The sequence below is a fragment of the Tupaia chinensis genome, unplaced genomic scaffold (assembly GCF_000334495.1).
Source record: "Tupaia chinensis unplaced genomic scaffold, TupChi_1.0 Scaffold000213_1, whole genome shotgun sequence".
NCBI lineage: Eukaryota > Metazoa > Chordata > Mammalia > Scandentia > Tupaiidae > Tupaia > Tupaia belangeri.
Window position 1 is genome coordinate 974752 of NW_006159688.1, and position 20716 is coordinate 995467.

At 39.1% G+C, this 20716-nt stretch overlaps 1 pseudogene; it reads right to left on the reverse strand.

The window, feature by feature from the left end:
* Positions 1 to 6072: 6072 nt before the first annotated feature.
* On the reverse strand, positions 6073 to 6367 carry LOC102468000 (protein S100-A10 pseudogene; annotated as a pseudogene).
* Positions 6368 to 20716: the final 14349 nt, after the last annotated feature.

A 20716-nucleotide genomic window follows, 5' to 3' on the forward strand; every position in this document is an offset into this window, starting at 1 on the left:
TGAGCACATGTAGCAAATTATTATAATAATTAGGGGCTGGCAGGTGGCATGGTGACTAAGGTTGCTAGACTCCCATATGGCTAACCATGGTGTAAGTCCTGGACCTGGTGACTTGCTTTCTCTCTTTCTCTCGCTCTCTCCCTCCTATAGTCAAATTAAAATGAAAACATAAATAAGAGTTAAATAAGAATAATTCTAAAAATAAACAACTAATAATAATAAATAAAATTAAATAATTCTTTAAGAAAAAGAAATCACCCTCCAGGAGAGATTGCCATGCCACAATCCCTTTTCCTGAGAGTCCAGTTGCTGGGTCCAGGATTGGAATCTCAGTTGACCATGTGGGAATCCAGTGCCCTGAATCCAGAATCCTCCACGCCCCATGCTGACCACGCCTCATGTGGTCATTTTAAAAGACTGCCCGGAATGGGGCCAGAAAGTAGCATGGTAGTTAAGGAATCTAGATTCCATATGGCTGACTATGCAGTTCGAATCCAGGAACCAGCAGCTAGAGAAACATGCTGGGTACATGTGTGTGCCATACCAAAATCACAAGAGAAGAATGAAGGAAAAGAGATTGTAGTGTGGCCATCCCTCCTAGGGGTGATTTCTCAATAAGTGCACATGCTCTATGGCAAAACAAACAAATAAACAAGTGAAAAATAAAAGCACCGAACTAATGATTAGTGAGTTTAAATGAGGCTGTGAGTTTAGATCTTTATTTTTTTAATTTTTTTTTTGGAGAGTTTTTTTTTTTTTTTTCGCTATAGGGCGCGTGCGCTCGCCAGACAGACAGAGAGAGACAGAGAGACAGAAAGCGAGAAATCACCCCCCAGGGGGGATGGCCACACCGCAATCCCTTCTCCTCCATTCTTCTCTCGAGATCTTGGGCACGCACGCACAAGCACCCAGCGTGAGTTTTAAGCCACTGGGTCGGAGACACAAACTGCAGTGGACTACGTGGGAGTCCAGCGACACAGCCATTACGCTAACTGCTGATCTCTGAGTTTAGATCTTTTGAGAGATTGGGTTTAGATCTTTTCAGAAATTGGGTCAGGCTAGATGATCTCTCAGGACCCTCCATTTGTGTCAAACAATCAATGGCAAAATAACTGATCCCTAACTTTGGAATCAGTGAGTAATTTCTCACAGAAGGTATTGTATCACATTTACTTACAGTCATTAGATTGATTTGTTTATTGTCTCCTTAGGTTGATATTTATGCTCTGTGTGCAAATACTGACAGGAAATGGACCAATTAAAATGTAGAATCTGAGTTTTCATAAAGTAGACGACAGACTACATTCTGAAGTTCTGTATATAAAACCACACAACACACACAACAGGTCACTTTGAGAGCTTTGATGCTGCCTTCGATGGATGTGAACATTGTGTAAGATTTTGTCAGAACATTTTGGTTGAAGTTCTACTTCCTGCCCTCCATAGCTGTTTGACTTTGGGCAAATCCCTTTATTTTATTTATTTATTTATTTGGAGAGGTTTTTGCTACAGGGTGTGTGCGCTTGCCAGACAGGCAGAGAGACAGAGAGACAGAAAGCGAGAAATCACCCCTTGGGGGGATGGCCATACCTCAATCCCTTCTCCATTCTCCTCTCGGGATCTTGGGCACACACGCCCGGCGTGAGTTTAAGCCACCGGGTCCAGGACTCAAACCGTGATCGACTACATAGGAGTCCAGCAACATAGCCATTAGGCTAACTGCTGGTCCCGACAAATCCCTTAACCATTTTAATTCTCCATTTCTCAGTCTGACAAATGTACGTTATGATGTCATTTTCACAAAGATGCTATTAGGATAAAAAGGATAATTTTCTCAAGAAATTTTGTATGTAGAGTGCACTACGTGTGTTAGTCATTATTGCTTTGACATTCAAAGGGTTGAGTCTGGAAGTGTGGCATTGCCTGTTTGCACTCACCTTAATGAATGAAGCTGGTAAAGGTGATAATCAAAGGCCATGGGCATTAAAAAAAGGAAACAAGAGAAATAATTAGCTTCAAAACTTGGATAAGAACCAGCAGTGCAAACTGGAGTTTTAAATGTTGATAAAGAACCAAGAAATTTGTCAGGAGACCAAGGCTGAAGTACAATAATTATCCACTCCCCAGATTCATTATCCCAGCCTTATTAAATGAAGTTGGAACTTTAGGGATATATATGTGGGCATGATGTAATAACTCTCAAATGACACTGTGTGACCTTACAGCATAGTCATACGACTCCAGAAAAAAGTTTCATTTGTATTAAATTAACTGTGTCAGGGAACTCAGGTAATCACTGGAAACAAAGATTCAACACTCATCTAAATGAAGAACGTGTTTCCAAATACGGTGGTGAATAGTTCAGAAATATTTTCTTACTTCATGTATAGGCAAAGCTGTCTCTCTCTCTCTCTCTCTTTTTTTTTTTTTTTAGCAAATTTCAGCTTTATTAGGGTAAGAACACTTAACATGCGATCTATCCTCTTAACATATTTTAGGCTTGTAATAAAATATCGGTAACTATAGGCAAAGCGTTGCACAGCAGATCTGTAGAACACAATCATCTTGCATTAATGAAAATTTATACCCATGGATTAACTACTTCCCATTTCCCCCTCTGTACTCTCCCTGGCATCCATGTTTCTTTTTTTTTTTTTCTATGAGTTTGACTATTTTGATAACTCGTATAAGTGAAATCATCCAGTATTTGTCCTTCTGTGACTGGTTTATTTCAATAAGTATAATGTCCTCAAGAATTTTCTTCCTTTTAAAAATTAATATTAATATTATTATTATTATTATTATTTGAAGAGATTTTTTTTTTTTATAGGACACGTGCGCTCACCAGACAGACAGAGAGAGACAGAGAGACAGAAAATGAGAAATCTCCCCCCAGGGGGGATGGTCATGCTGCAATCCCTCCTCCTCCATTCTCCTCTTGGGATCTTGGGCACACACGCACATGCGCCCCGTGTGAGTTTTAAGCCGCCAGGTCTGGGACGCGAATTGCGGTCGACTACATGGGAGTCCAGCGACATAGCCATTATACTAACTGCTGGTCCCAAAATTAATATTATTTTTGATTGACAAGTTATAATTGTATATATTTGTGGGGTACAATGTAATGTTTGATATATGTATACAGGATGGAATAATTAAGTTAAGCTAATCAACATGTTCCCCACTTTGGCTTACCTGTAATTTTTAATGGTGAAAAATTTGAAATTCACTTAGTTATTTTGAAATGTGCAATATATTATTATTGACTATTGTCACCCTGTTATGCAATAAATCTCAAAACCTATCTCTCTTGTCTGAAGCTTTGTACCCTTCAATTGACATATATCTCCATTCTCTCTCTTCCTATCTCCCCAAGCCTTTGGGGATCATCACTGCACTCTCTAGTTTTGTTTGTTTGTTTGTTCGTTTTAGGTTTTTGCCATAGGGAGCATGACAGAGACAGAGACAGTGAGAGAGAAAGTGAGAAAGCACTTTCTAGGGGGATGGCTGCACTGCAATCCCTTCTCCTTCATTTTCTTCTTGGGATTTTGAGCACACGCGCACATGGGCCCTGTATGAATTTCAAGTCTCTGGGTCTGTGATGTGGGAGTCTAGTACCTTAACCACAATGCCACCTGACCCTAGTCTCTACTTCTATGAGTTCAACATTTTCAGATTCTGTATATAAGTGAAAATATTTGTCTTTCTAGGCTTGGCTAATTTCCCTTAGCATAACATTCTCCAGATTCATCCATGTGGCAAGTGAGAGAATTTCCTCCCTTTTAAAGACTAAATAGATAAAAAAAAAAAAAAAAAAAAAAAAGACTAAATAGAGCAACCAGCAGGTGATGTAGTGGTTAAGGCATTGGACTCCCACAGGGTCAATCACAGTTCAAATCCTGAGCCCAGGAGCTTGAAACTCACTCTGGACACATATGCATGTGTGTCCAAAATCTCGAGAGGAGACTGGAGGAGAAGGAATTGCAGTATGGCCATCCATCCTGGAGGGTAACTTCTTGCTTTCTGTCTCTCTGTCTCTCTGTCTCTCTGGTGAGTACCTTATAGCAAAAATCTCTCTCTCTCTCTCTCAAAAAAAAAGAGAGAGACCAAATAGAAATCCATTATAGAAAATCTCTCTCTCTGTCTCTCTCTCACACACATGTATATATAAATTACATCCATATTTGGATATTGTGAATAATGCTGCAGTGAACATAGACGTGCAGCTATCCATTTGCCATACTGATTTGCATATATACCCAAATGTAATATTGTTAGATCATGTGGTAGTTCTATTTTTAGTGTTTTGTGGCATCCTCATGGGAGCTGATTTCCATAATGGCTGTATGAATTTACATTCCTGTCCATACTATACAAGGGTTCCATTTTCTCCACATTCATGCCAACACTTGCTATCTTTCATCTATTTGACAAAAGTAATTCTAACAGGTGTGATACCTCATTGCAGTTTTAATTTGAATTTCCCTAATTCATGCTAAGCTTTTTTTTTTTTTTTGGAGAGATTTTCACTATAGGGCGCGTGCGCTCGCCAGACAGACAGAGAGAGACATAGAGACAGAATGCGAGAAATCACCCCACAGGGGGGATGGTCACGCCGCAATCCCTTCTCCTCCATTCTCCTCTCGGGATCTTGGGCACGCACGCACACGCGCCCGGCGTGAGTTTTAAGCCACCGGGTCCGGGACGCGAACCGTAGTTGACTACGTGGGAGTCCAGCGACATAGCCCTTACGTTAACTGCTGGTTCCCGCTAAGCATTTTTTCATAAACTTGAGGGCATCATTTTTGAGGAAATGTGTGTTCAGGTCCTTAACCTCACCTCTTTTTTTGAAAGGATTATTTTATTCACCTTTATTTTATTTATTTATTTATTTATTTTAATTTGACCAGAAGGGGGGAGGAGAGAGAGAGAAATAAAACTGCCAGATTTGGGACTTGAACTGCAGTCAGCCATGTGGGAGTCCAGTGCCCTTAACCACCATGCTGCCCTTGGTCCTTGCCCTTTTTAAATCAGGTTATTTATTTTCTTCTTACGAGTTGTTGAAGTTCCTTATATATTTTAGATATTAACCTCATATCATATTCATGATTTGTAAATATTTTCTCCATTCTGTGAGTTGTCTCTTCACTTAGTTTCATTTACTATGCAGAAATTTTTAATTTGGTGCCATATCATTTGTCTGTTTTTGCTTTTGTTATCTCTGTTTTTGGAATTATATCCAAAAAATTGTTACACAGACCAATGTTGTGGAATAGTCTCCCTATTTTTCTTCCAGTAGTTTTAGGTTTAATTATTTAATTAATTTTGAGTTAATTTTTGTATATGTCATGAGACAAATGTTTAATTTCATTTTTCTGTACATGGATAACCAATTTTGCCAGGACCATTTATTGAAGAGATTCTATTTTCTCTGTCATGTGTTCTTAGCACATTTGTTAAAAAATATGTAGGTTTATTTCTGGGTTTTGTATCCTGGTCCTATTCAGTGTTTATGCTAGTACTATGTTGTTTTGATTATCGTAGTTCTGTACTATGTTTCGAAGTAATGTTCTGTGATGCTTCCAGGTTTGTTCTTCTAGCTCAAGATTCTTTTGGCTATGCAAGATTTTTTGTGTTTCTATATGATTTTAATATTTACTTTCTGCTTCTATAAAAATGACATTGAAATTTTGGTAGGGACTGTATTAAATCTATAGACTGGTTTAGGTAGTACAGACATACTAACAGTATCAATTCTTCCAGTTCATGAACATAGCCTATCTTGTCATTTATTTATTTTATTTAATTTTAATTTTTATTTTTTGGAACTAAAAAAAGATTTTATTTATTGAGGGCAAAAGGATGCAAACAATATGAAAATCAAAAGCTTGTCTGGTATTTTATTCACTTTTCTTTCTCTGTTTGTCAAATGGGAGTCAAATTTTCTTTGTACATTTTCTAAGGGTCTTCATCCACTCATGAAATCCTTATACAGGGGGAGCTACAACGGATTCCTTAAGTGACCCTGTGGGAGAACTTTTAAGCAGGATAGGAGTAATTGGTTGGTTCTGCCTACTTCTTTCCCTTCTGCTTCATGTGTACTACAAAAATAGTCGTTGCATGCAATGGTCAGGCCTGCAATTAGTGAAAAAAAGCTCTGGAAGCCCACTTTGCCATCTTGGCACTGGTCCAGGTCCTTCATTATTTTGTCCTCAGCCAGAGGGGCTTTTTGATTTTCCAAAAATCCTGGGAACTCCTTTTCCATGAGTACTCTCAGGTCCTCCTTTGTCAAGTAGCCTTTGTCCCCAGCAGATTTGTGAAATGTAAACATCATGGTTTCCATGGCATGCATCATTTGAGATGGCATTTTGGTGATATCCGTTGAAACCTTGGCAGGCAGGCAGGCGTGGATGCTGGGCGAGCCGAGGCGCTGGCGGTCTCTTCGCATTTATTTTTTAAAAATTTCTGGGGGCCAGTATGTGGCGTGGTGGTTGGGGGCGCTGGATTCTCACATGGCCAAATGTGTTTTGAGTCCTGGACCTGGAAGCTTGCTTTTTCACTTTCTTTCTCTTTCTCTCTCTCTCTCTCTCTCTCACACACACACACACACACACACACACACACACACACACACTGTCCCTCTCTGGTCAAATTAAAATGAATGAATAAATAAAGTAAAATAAAATAATTCTTAAAGAATGACTAAATTTCTTTCTTTTATCAGTGTTTATAGTTTAAGGTGTACAAATATTTCACCTCCTTGGTTAAGTTTATTCTTTTTTAAAATTTTTTTTTTTAGAGAGAGACTTTTGCTACAGGAAATGTGCACTTGCTGGAGAGACAGAAGAAGACAGAGAGGCAGAAAGCTAGAAATTACACCCCCTGGGGGGGATGGTAATCCCTTCTCCATTCTCTTCTCAGGATTTTGTGTACGCATGTATATGTGCCCAATGTGAGTTCTAAGTAGCTGGCCTGGGACTGGAACCACAGTCAACTATGTGGTAGTCCAGCAACATAACCATTATGCCATCTGCTGGTCCCTTGTTTTATTTTTACTTTTTGAAATTGTAAATGAGATTGTTTTAGGTAGGGGTTGCTATAGGGTGTGTGGGCTTGCAGGAGGGACAAAGAAAGAGAGAAAGTGAGAAACCCCCAGGGGCCATGGCCATGCTGCAATTCCTTCTCCATTCTCTTCTCAGGATTTTGGGCACATGTACACATGTGACCAGTATGATTTATCAAAGTGCTGGGTTGAGGGCTTGATAAAAGCTGTGGTTGTCCAATACCTTAACCACCATGCCACCTGCTGGCCCAAAGATCGCTTTCTTAAATGTTTTTATCAGATAGTTTGTTACTAGTGTGTAAAAACACTTTGGATAAAAAAAAGAGAAACAAAACAAAAGTCTCCTGATTTTTCTATTTTGATTTTATAACCTGGTACTTTGCTGAATTTATCAGTTCTAACAGTTTTTTGGTGGAGCCTTTAGTTTAATTTAATGTTCTCTTTATAAATCTTTTTTCAGTGGGAGATAATTTCTTTTCTTTCTTTTTGTTTTTGTTTTTGTTTAGAGAGATTTTTGCTATAGAGCATGAGTGCTCACTAAAGAGACAGAGACAGAGGGAGAGAAAGTGAGAAATCACCCCAGAAAGGGGATGACCATGCTGCAATCCCTTCTTCTCCACTCTCCTTTCAGGATTTTGAGCACAAACACGCTCCCAGCATGAATTTCAAGCCTCTGGGTCCAGGACTCAAACTGCAGTTGGCCATGTGGGAGTCCAATGTTTTAATCACTGCGCCATCTGCTGGCCCCACAGTTTCAGTTCTTCCTTCTGTGTCTGGAAGCTTTTTTCCCACCCTCTTGCTTTATTGTTCTGCTAGGACTTTGAGGATGATGTCGGAAATAAGTGTTGACAATGGTTTGTCCTTGATCTTACAAGAAAAATTTGCAACTTTTGTCATGGAGTATGATGTTATTTGTGAATTTTCTATATATGGCTTTTCTTGAATGCAGATACATTTCCTTCATATCTAATATGTTGAGAGTTTTTGTCATGAATGAGTATTTGATTTTGTCAATATTTTCTGTATCTGTTGAGATGGTCATATGATTTTTATTTTTATTTCTTTATTATTATTACTTTTGTATTGCCAAAGGATGTGTATTTGCCAGAGAGAGAGAGAGAGACAGAGAGAGGGAGAAAGCATCCCCTAATGGGATGTGGTTCACCACAATCCCTTGTCTTCCATTTCTCCATCCTGTTGGGATTTCAGGCTTATATGCATGCATGCCCTTTGTGTTGTTTATGCTACTGGGGCTGGAATTCAAACCACAGTTGGCTATGTGGGATCTGGCTTCCTTAACCACTATTTCACCAAGCCAGCCCTGATTTTTATCCTTTAATTTGTTAATGTGATGTATCACATTTATCAGTTTTTGTATGTTAAACCAAACTTCCATCCCAGATTTACATCTATTTGATTATGGTGGATAATTCTTTTAATGTGCTATTGAATTCAGTTTGCTAGTATTTTGTTGGTGATTTTTGGGTCTATGCTCATAAAGGATATTGGCCTGTAATTTTTAAAAAAATTTTTGTTTTTTTAAGAATTATTTTTTAATTAAATTAATTAACTTTTCTGGAGAGATTTTTGCTATAGGGCACATGCACTTGCTGAACAGACAGGGAGAAACAGAAAGAGACAGAGAGACAGAAAGAGAGAAATCACCACTCCCAGGGGGAATGACTACACCAGAATCCCTTCTCCTCTCTGGATTTTGGGCATGCATGCACATGCACCCAATGTGAATTTTAAGAGGCTTGAACTATGGTTGACTATGTGGAAGTCCAGCGACATAACCATTATGCTATCTGCTGGTCCCAATTATTATTATTTTAAAAATTTGACCAGAGAGAGAGAAGGAAAGTGAGAAGGCAAGCTGCTAGGTCCAGGACTTGAATTGCAATTGACCATGGGAGAGTCTGGTGTCTTAAGCACCGCACCATCTGCCAGTCCAGAATTTTTATTTTTTTTTATGAGCAAGAGAAACACAGAGAATACCAACAGGCTCTTAATTCTCCAATCTGCCCTCAGCTTCAGACAGCTCCAGACTATGAGCTCTAGACTGTGTGCCTGGCATACTCAGGGGGGTCTACAAACATGCGTGCTCTGGAAACTGCCCATATGGGTCAGCCTCTCAGAGAGCTGCATTTCACTCCTGTGCCACCATCCCTCCCTTGTGCCTGTACTTTTTTTTTTTTTTTGGGGGGGGGTAGTATTTTGCCTGCTTTTGTTATTAGTGTAATGCTGGTATTGTAAAATTAGTTGGAAGTGTACCCTTTGCTTTAATTTCTTTGGGATTGGTATTAATTACTCTTAAATGTTTTATAATTCAGCTGTGAAGCCATCTGTTTCTGGGTTTTTCTTTAATAAGAGGTCTGTAGTTACTGATTCAATCTCTTGTTATCAGTCTGTTCAGATGTTCTATTTCTTCATGATTCATTCTTGGTAGGTTGTGCGTGTCTAAAAATTTATTTATTCTAGATTATCCAACTTGTTGTTCTATTATTGTTCCTTGTAGTTTCTTATGGTCTTTTGTTTTTCTGTGATGTCAGTTACAATTGTCTCCTTTTTCATTAATTTTTTTTTTTCTAGAGAGCACATATACTTGGTGGAGAGAGACAGAAAGAGAGAAAGTGCCCCCTGCCGATGTCCATGTTACAATCCTTCCTCCTTCATTTCTTCCTTTTCTTGGTATTTTGGACATGCACACACACGCATGTGGGATGTTTTTAACAAGCCTCTAGGCCCAGGTATCAAACCACACAGTCGGTCATATCAGATCCAGTCACCTTAATTACCATGCCGCAGGCTGGCCCATGATTTTATTTATCTTAATTTTTAAATTTCCTTTTTCTCTAATCTTGACAAGAATTTGCTGACTTTTGTCTTTTCCGAAAAGCAAATCTTGGTTTGGTGAATTTTTTTTCTAATTTTTTTTTTTTTTTTTTTTTTTAGTATCTGTTTCATTTCTTTCTGCTTAGATCCTTGGGTTGTTTTCTTTCTTGCTGCTAACTTTGGGTTTATCTTATTGTTTTTCTAGTTCCTTGTGTTGTCACATTATAATAGTTTTTGAAATATTTTCCTTCTTTTTGACATATGCGTTTGTTGCTATATATATTTCCCTCTTAGGACTGACTGCCTTTGCTACATCTTATACATTTTGGTATGTTGTGTTTCTGTTTTCATTTGTCAGAAGACTCTTTTAAGAATTACTTTATTTAACTTTATTTATTTATTTATTTAAATTTGACCAGAGGGGGGCAGAGATAGAGAAAGTGAGAAAGTAAGCTGCCAGGTCAGGGACTCAAACCATGGTTGACCATGTGGGAGTCCAGTGCCTTAACCACCAAACCACCTGCCGGCCCATCTCAGAAGTTTTTTAAAAATTATTTTTTAAAATGCCTTCTGTGATCTATTGATTGTTTAAGTGCATATTCTGTAATTTCCATTTATTTGTGAATTTTCCATAATATCTCCTGTTCTTAATTTCTAGTTTCATGCCATTGTGATCAGAAAAGGTACTTAGGGACCAGGAGTTAGCATAATGGCTATGTCGCTGGACTCCCACGTAGTCGACCGCGGTTCGAGTCCCAGACCCGGTGGCTTAAACTCACGCCGGGTGCATGTGTGTGTGTGCCCAAGATCCTGAGAGGAGAATGGAGGAGAAGGGATTGCGGCGTGGCCATCCCCCCTGAGGGGTGATTTCTCGCTTTCTGTCTCTCTGTCTCTGTCTGGTGAGCGCATGAGCCCTATAGCAAAAACCTCTCCAAAAGAAAAGAAAAAAAAAGAAAAGGTACTTAATATTATTTTAATCTTAAATTCTTTAAGATTTGTTTTGTGTTCTAATATACGAGCCTTCCTGAAGAATGTTATGTGTGCCTAAGAACATGCATTTTATTGCTGTTGGATGAAATGTTCCATGTGTGTCTGTTAGTTCTGTTTTGTCTAGAGTGTAATTCAAGTCCAATATTTCCTTACTGATTTTCTGTCTAAATTATCTGTCCTTTGCTGAAAGTAGGGTAATGAAATTCCCTGTTATTATTATTATTTAGTTTTTGCTATAGGGCGCATGTGCTTGCCAGAGAGAGACAAAGAGAGAGAGGTAGAAAGTGAGAAATCATCCCCTGGGGGGATGGCCACACAACAAATCCTTTCTTCTTTAATCTCCTCTTGGGATTTTGGACATGCATGCACACGCCCAACACGATAGTAAAAATTCCATAGATTAATATCAGTAACAAGTAGTAACAATAGTTATTTCAGCCTCACAAGATTGGTATGAGAATGAATTATGTAAGAACACTTAAAAAATTATATATGTTATTTTTAAAATTTTATTTAAAAGTATTTATTTAATTGTATTTATTATTATTATAAAATAATTGTTTATTTTATTTTAGTTATTATCATTTTCTCATTAATTTACTTTTACATTTTTCTACAAATATTTACTTTACATATCAAAAAATTTTTGCTTGGGAACCAGCAGTTAGCGTAATGGCTATGTCACTGGACTCCCACGTAGTCAACCGTGGTTCGCATCCCGGACCCAGTGGCTTAAAACTCACGCCGGGCATGTGTGCGTGCATCCCCAAGATCCTGAGAGGAGAATGGAGGAGAAGGGATTGCGGCCTGGCCATCCCCGCTGGGGCGTGATTTCTCGCTTTCTGTCTCTATGTCTCTGTCTGGCGAGTGCACGTGCCCTATAGCAAAAACCTCTCCAAAAAAAAAATTTTTTTTGCTCATACTCCATAGTTCTTGACAGTTAATAAACAACTTTCAAAATTTAAAAATACTAAATTTTAAAGATAATGTTCAAAACATTTCTTATAATTTTGTTTGTGACTCTATAACAGAGACAGTATGGTTTTAAATATTTTTGAGAAAATATGTATATGTCAACTACTCAAATTGTTGAAAAGCAAAAGCCCAGCACACAAGTCATACATAAACCTCAATTTAGCCCTGCCTACCGAGTGTTCTGTGATATATCATCTACTAGTAAAGATCAGTCTCTTTTTCTTCCTTCAAAGTCTTTCTCAAGATAATCTTCTGGTGTGGTTGCTCTTTTGCAATCTCTACGAAATACAATGCTGGGCTGGAAAAGTCCAGGTTGCTTTATGTCATTGATTCTTTCATATATCTTCTCTAATCCTCTCTGCCAGGCAGAACTATTTATGGTGCCAGGTCATCTTTCTAAGAGCTTCTGTTAGCTTACTTGAGATCCACTTTAGTTCCATAAGTTTCTGATTAATCTTCAGGTATGACATTTCAGTCAAAGCCCTGTCCAATAACATTTCCAATTTCTGATTCAATGCAACAAGCATTATTGAACTTATGCAAATAACCCTTCTGCTACAAAATAAGAGTACTCCCAAATATTTTCCAATTCCAGAGGGTTCAGGAAGGAAGAAAAGTTTGTTTCCATTTAAAGAAACAAACAAGAAAAATACTTTAACAAATTGCTGAACCTGGGAAAAGCAGGTGGTGTAATGGCTATGTCATTGAACTCCCATGTAGTCGACCACAGTTCGAGTCCTGGACCTGGTGGCTTAAACTCATGCCAGGTACGTGTGTGTGCGTGCCCAAGATCCTGAGAGGAGAATGGAGGAGAAGGGATTGTGGCATGGCCATCCCCCCTGGGGGGTGATTTCTTGTTTTCTGTCCCTCTGTCTCTCTTTGTCTTTCTGGCGAGTGTACACACCGATAGCAAAAAACTCTCAAAAAATTTTGCTGAACCAATTTTACATATATTTTTACACTATTTTTAGATATGTACTTTTTTTTTTTTTTTAAAGGTTTTGGCTATAGGGTGCATATGCTTGCTGGAGAGGAGAGAGATAGTGAGAGGGAAAGTGAGAAATCACCGCCTGGGGCAGATGGCCATGTCGCAATCCCTCCTCCTTCATTCTCCTCCTGGGATTTTGGGTATGCATGCACACGCACCTGGCATAATTTTTAAGCCTCTGGATCTAGGACTGGAATCATAGTTGGCCACGTCGGAGTCTAGTGATGTGAGCACTATGTGACCTGGCGGCCCCTAGACATACATTTTTAAAAGTTTATTTATTTCTTTTATGAGAGAGAGAGAGAGAGAGAGAGAGAGAGACCACAAAAGGATTCTCAAGCCATAATCCCCCCTCAGCCATAGCCAGACTGGAATCATGAGCAAGTGAGCACATGGAGGTCCAGGAAATCTCAGGATGTGAACTGGGGACCATTCAATGTGAGTCCCACTGTGTTAGCCCGGTGCCACCCTCTGACCCTAAATGTATATTTTTCAAAGACTATAAGAACATGTTTGTGTTTTTTCCAAATTCTTCCTGTGATAGGCAGTTAGTTAGTTGTGAGCGGGCAGCCCTAAGAGAAAAGCGAAAGGTTCATCTAGCTCCGGGTGCCAGGAGGGTGAGGCAATTTGCCATCTTCCTTCCTTGAAGCCTGAGGGATATGCACAGGGATGATTCGTAGACTTTTCTCTTATCAAAAAGACCTAAGCAAGCATTTTTGGTCATTGCCCCAATTCCTATTAGGGCGATGGACTAATTGGGCAGTATAATTGGGGCATCCTGGCTGCATTGGGCACCATAAGCAATTAGGTGATGAAATTCCTCATTCTTTACCTGTGAGGAAGGTGCACAGGTGCAGGAAAAGAACGTATGGATTCAAATTTAAAGGAAGGACATAGGTGGCGTAAGGGGCCTCCCACTAATGAATATTCATGACCTCTAGTAATTAAAAATAACGGTTAACTAGTACCAAGCGCGGTTGTCACCTGGCAATCTGCCCGCCCCAAAAAACCTTTTTGGGTGTACTTCCTTTCTTTCCTTTCTTTTCCTTTCCTTTCTATTAAATCTTCTTTTCTACCTACTTCATTCGTGGTTGTGGTTTCATTTTGTGCTTAGGGACAGATCTCTAATTTTAGTGATCTGGACCCAAAGAACCAAGGATTTCACAACACAGCTTGACACTTTCCCATCCGTTAACACTTCCCATTGAAAATAAAGGGAATTTTTAAGTCCTATGAAAATAATGGTGGCAATCCACTATGGTGGTAGTGACATCAAATGAATTAATGAAAGAAGAAATAATAATGCATTTCAGAAGTTTAAAGACATACCCTAGGGCTGTTATTTATTTATTTATTTATTTATTTTTTAATCTATTATTTTTTTAGAGGTTTTGCTATAGGGCGTGTGCGCTTGTCAGAAAGAAAGAGACAGAGAGATATAAAGTGAGAAATCACCCCCTGAGGGATGGGCATGCTGCAATCCCTTCTCCTCCATTCTCCTCTTGGGCATGCATGAACATGCGCCCGGTGTGAGTTTAAGTTACCGGGTCCAGGACTCAAACGGTGGTCGACTACATGGGAGTCCAGAGATGTAGCCATTACATCATCTGCTGGTTCCAAGACATACCCTAGGGTTGTGTCTACATAGCTCCATAATAATTGAAGAATAAGATTTTTGGTTAATTCTAAATTTGACTTTCATTGCAAAAAATTTCAAAGGGTTTGTATCAATATAATCATATGTTTAGTTTTTCTCTCAACCTTTTTCTTTGGAGAGGTTTTTGGTAGAGGGCACGTGTGCTTGTCAGAAAGACAGAGAGAGACAGAGAGACAGAAAGCAAGAAATCACCCCTTATGGAGGATGGTCATGCTGTAATCCCTTCTCCTCCCTTCTCCTTCCTTCTCCTCTCAGGCATACACGCACACACACCCAGTGTGAGTTTAAGCCACCGGATCTGGGACTCGAACTGCTGCAGACTACATGGGAGTCCAGCGACATGGCCATTACACTAATGCTGGTCCCTCTCACTGCCTTTTATATAGCTACAAGAAACCAGAATATTTAGTATGTATTTTCTTTTTTTATCATAAATTATTTTTTAATTGCAAAAACAGATTGAAATATAATTTTCAGCTTAAAATATTGGGTCATCGGAAAAGTTATGATGATTTTTTGCATAGAAAACCAGAAAAGTATGTCATGACTTTTCTGATGACCCAATATTAAAAATGAAAAAGTTGGGCTCAACAGATGATGTAGCAGTTACATTGCTGGATTCCCACATGGCCTGCACCCAGTGTCTTGAAAATCACGCCCGGCATGTATGCATGCATGCCCAAAATCTCAGAAGGAGAATGGAGGAGAATGGATTGTGGTGTGGCCATTCCTCTTGGGGCGGTGATTTCTCACTTTCCCCCTCACTGTCTCTGTTCTTTTTTCTCTGGCTAGTGCATGTGCCCTAAAGCAAAAAACTCTCAAAAAAAAAAAAAGTTAACATTACTATTTAAGATGTCTTGTTACAAAGCTCCGGGTTACATACATGTACAAAACAATTAGATATTGCTACTTGATACCTCAACTCTGTCTTCCCCTAAATCTACAGGTAGGAATAGTTCTTCTGGTGGGACATTTTCCCCAATAAATGCCAAACTTCTTACACTAAGATCTGCTTTTTCTCTATGAAAATAACACTAGTGATCTTATTACAGAGTAGACTATTCTGGTTCTTATTTTCTGACCCAATGATACCACCATAGAAAATAAGAACTATCTTTAAAAAAAAAAATTGTGTAGGGTGTGTGCACTGACCTGAGAGAGACAGAGACAGAGAAAGAGAGAGAAAGTGAGAAAGCACTCTCCCAGGGGGAATGGCCATGCTGCAATCCCTTGTTCATTCTCCTCTTGGGATTTTGGGCACATACCCACATGCACCCAGTGTGTTTTTCAAACTGCTGGTCCAGGACTTGAAAAACATGGCCCATCATGTGGGGATCCAACCACCTTAACCACCATACCGCCAGCTAACCTCTAAAAACAATCTTTAAAAAAAATACAGAAAGAACATGACATCATGAGGACAAAGGCCAATAAAAAGTTAGTCTGCTCTTTAAATGTTACTGACCAGTGGCTATTAGGGCCATTGCATTTTTTTTTCCCTTGCTTTTACTTTCCAAGGTCTATATACCATTGTTACTGATGGAACTTTCCCTGTGGATTGTTTTTTTTTTTTTTTTTTTTTGAGAGGTTTTCGCTATAGGGTGTGTGCGCTTGCCAGACAGACAGAGAGAGACATAGAGACAGAAAGCGAGAAATCACCCCACAGGGGGGATGGTCACGCCGCAATCCCTTCTCCTCCATTCTCCTCTCAGGATCTTGGACAAGCATGCACATGCGCCCGGCATGAGTTTTAAGACACCGGGTCCGGGACGCGAACCACGGTTGACTACATGGGAGTCCAGCAACATAGCCATTACGCTAACTGCTGATTCCCCCTTGTGGATTGTTAAAACACTCCTAATGACCAGGTTCTGAAGGGTAAATGCCTCACTTACATGAAAACAGACCAGGATGGGGCTGGCAGGTGGGATGGTGGTTAAGGGCGCTAGACTCCCTCATGACTGACCATGGTTTGAGTCCTGAACCTCGTGGCTTCCTTTCTCACCTTCTCTCTCTTCCCGTCTCTCTGGTCAAATTAAAATAAATTACATTATATAATTCTTAAAAAAAAAAAAGACTGATTAAAAAACAAAACAAAACAAAAAAACAGACCAGGATGTAAAACCACTGAAGAGATACTTTGATTTGACTACGATTCCTAAGGGTGAGACTGAATTCTGAGAAGAAGCAGCAGTGATGAGATTCATGCCAGGACTTGGCGCTTGTTGGCAGACAGGGATTAGGGACATGAGAGAAATTGGTCCCAAAAGTCCCTGAAGTGTTGTAAAGGCTGAGGACTGAGGGAGATATTTAGAAGCCATACTTGGTTTAGAAGATAGGTTCATCTTTCTAGAGGAAGGTAAGTTCCTTGCCAGTCCCAGCATCTCTCTCAGCTGCCTTTTAGGCTGTTATGTTCTTCCTCTGTGCTTGAGAGCTAACTATGAAGACACAGAAAATAGTAAAGGAGATTCACCGTAAGGTCTTAAAAATAATATAATGGTACTAATTATGCCTTATGACAATATAGAAAAATATAAATTTTGTCACTGTCTTTAGCTTTTCTAACTTCTGCAAAAATCCAGACGATTTAGCAGCATCACCAAATTTTTACTTGATTTTTGACTTTATATCCAGATAATCAATAGTTTATCAACCTGACATTTATCACGTGAAATTATTCACACAGTCTCATAGTTTTTCTGTGTATTGAACAATTTCCACTTTGGGTTCATAGCAGAGAAACATCTGATAACCTAAAAATGAAGAGCACAGAGTGGCTGCGGTGCATCAGATCACAAGAATGGCAATGACCATTTTATGGGTAATTTGGCTAACTACTTGCCATTCCCATTACTTAATACAAATCTTTGTGGTCCTGATGAAACTGATGAAAATTCTGGTCTAGTTCCAAGATACAGAATGTTCTAGAGATGTGGTCTCCTATTTCTTCTTTTAAAAATGAGAACTGTAATAAGACCCTACCTTAAACTAGTCTTTACAAGGACCTCGAAATCTTTGACGATACTATATGTTTTCCCTACTCTCAACATGCACTAGTAAAAAAAGCATTCATTTTCTTTTTCATGAATTCATTTTTATATTGTCTCCTGTATCCACATGTTCTGAAAGGTTTTGTGTATAGTGGTAAGCATGGTATTTGAGAACCATAGCTTCCTCCTTCTTGGAGAACATGGACTAAGAGAAAATAGAATGTAAACAACCTGAGTCATCAATTACAGAAATTAAAATTCTGGAAGGTAAAGGTAAACAGAAAGCTTCTGACAGGGTTAGGAATATCTGTTTAGTCACTAGATTCCCTCAGGATTGTATTGTCCTGGTCTAAATTGGAGGAATAGCAATGGAACATCAGCATACTTGTGTTATGCCTTATGGAGATAACCAGGCACAGAAAGACATGCTATTGTACATACAGATTCAAAAACTAGAAAAAAAATCACACACTGTTATATCGAAATAAGGAAATATGCTGGTTCTAGTAAGACTTTCAGAAAGACATTAGAAAAGCCTTTTAAAAAATCAACTATTGAGGGGCAGCAGGTGGTGCACTGATTAAGGTGCTGGACTCCCACATGGCCAACTGTGATTTGAATCCCAGACAAGGCAGTTTGAAAATCATGCTGGGTGACTGTGCGCATGTGCCCCAAATCCCAGGAGGAGAATGAAGAAGAAGGGATTTAAGTGTGGCCATCCCCCATGTAGGGTGATCTCTCACTTTTCCTCTCATTGTCTGTCTCTGTCTCTCTCTCTCTGGTGAGCATATTGTGCCCTATGGCAAAAACCTTGAGGAGGAAATAATCAATTATGGTATTAGCTAATCTTTAATAACACTTACCTACAGGAGACACTGTACAAATTATCTTATTATCTCATAAAGTTAATCTTTATGTTAACTTGAGAGGATAGATGTTGATAACATCTGCTCTTTGAAGATGAGAAAACTGGCATTCATAGAGATTAAGTTGCCAAGATCACTCAGTTGGTAAATAGCAGAGCTGGGTGATGGTTTCCACTCCATAGCTCATCTTCTTAACCCTACTAGACTTTATTGCTAAGACTGTGAGCCAAAAAGCGACCAGCCTGACTGGCTGTGTTTTCAGTGACTGGAGACTGGTGCTGCTGCTGCCTGTAGCCACATCCTTAATTCTGTTGTATCTGAGCTCCACACATGTTAAGCCAAGTCTCACCCGTGTAATTTTGTTTTGAGTCAGTCGTATTTTTGGAGTAGTCTCTAGACATATGAAAACCACATGGATCCAGAAGATTAAGTAGGAATTCTGAGTAGAAATCTTTTCATCTTTCTCTCTAGTATCAGTCAGCTTAACGCCTTCATGAATATGAGAGCCTCAACTTAAGGAATATCATTGGTTGTCAAGTCCTGAGTTCTCTGAGTATGCCAGTGGCAAATCCCCAGCTAATTCATAACTAGAATCAAGATGCGATTTATGTAATCATAGACAAATATAAGGAAATTCAAATGTTAGCTCTACTTCCATTTCTAAATCACTGCAAGATTATGGGCCAATCATCCTTTCTATACCTTAACCTCTCTTGACTTTCAAGTTGCAGGTATCTATATATTTATTTATTTTTAAATTTCCAAGAGGGCATGTGTGCTTCCTGGAGAGAGACAGAGATGGGGAGGGAGAGAGAACCCCCTTGTACCAGGGTTATGCTACAATCCCTTCTCCATTTCTCCCTCCTTTCAAGATTTTGGGCATACGTTGTACATATGTTCAACATGTTTTTGAAGCCACTGGGTCCAGAACTTGAGCTGGAAAGTTGGCCATGTGAGATTCAAGCACCTAAACAACCATGCCATGGTTAGCCTAGGTTGCAAATATTAATACATATCTTATTATCTAATGAACATTTTATAAAAATTAGATGAGACAGTGGATCACAGGAAACATTGAAAAAACTGAAGTAGTCATTAATAAATGATCACTCTCTAAGGTCCATGCCTACCTAGGTCATGCCATTTCTTCTTCCCACATGTAACTGTACTCTAACATTTTCCTTTTTTCCAGGGCCTAAAGATCAAATGAACTGGTTCTGGCAAATAAAATCAGGTAAGATGCTATTGACAAGTATAATGGTATTATATGTGAGTCTCTTAATTTCCATTTTCACCTCCATCTATCTTGGTTCACATTTCCATTTTAGCCAATATGGCTAACATATTTTCATTTTACATGGGTACATTTTCATTTTACCAGTGAAAATGAAAATGTTATGAATTAAGCTCTTTCAAGAATCTTAAAACTCTATCACTAAAGTAAAATCTAACCTTCTTTTCCCTAAGGATCAGCCTGACCCAGATCCAAGCAGTAATTAACAAAAAAACACATGAGACTTTATGTGGCTTCCTAATGGCGATTGTTGGCTAAAGGGAATGTTTATCAGTACACCAGCAGTCATGAAGCAGCTGAAACAAAGCCCTGATTGCTTTATATTGTCTAGGTTCTCTTTGAGCTTCTCTTCAAGCTCTATCTACTCTCATTTGTCCAGAGAAAACTCTGCATTCAGTGTTCAGTCTCCTTTAGTGGTGAGGACCTAGCCAGAGCAGTGCTCAGATCAGAAATAGACAAAAGCTTAATCTCCTTCAAGCAGGGATTCAGGGAAACAAAGAGATGACATTTTTCTGAAACCAAAAACCAGTTTGATATTTGACCAATTATTTAAATAAAAATAATAAGCACTGGGGCCAGCAGGTAGCATGGAGGTAAAAATGGCTGGATCTCACATGGCCAACTGCATGGTTCGAGTTCTGGAACCGGTGACTTGAAAAACACATTAGGTGCCTGTGCATGTGTGAACACAAAGAGGAGAATGGAGGAGAAGGGACTGCCATGTGGCCACCCCCCCCACCCCGTGGGGTGATTTCTCACTTTCTCTCTCTCTCTGGTGAGTGCAAGCACCCTATATCAAAAACTAACAACAAAACCAAAATAATAACACCAATATGAGGGGAAATTTCAGAGATCTTGTTTTCTTTCTTTCTTTCTTTCTCTCTTTCTTTCTTTCTTTTTTTTTTTTTTTTTAGGTTTTTGCCATAGGGTATGTGTGCTCACTGGGGAGATAGAGGGACAGTGAAAGGGAAAGTGAGAAATCACCCCATATGGGGGTGGCCATGCTGCGATCCCTTCTCCATTCCCCTTCTGAGATTTTGGGCACACACACATATTCC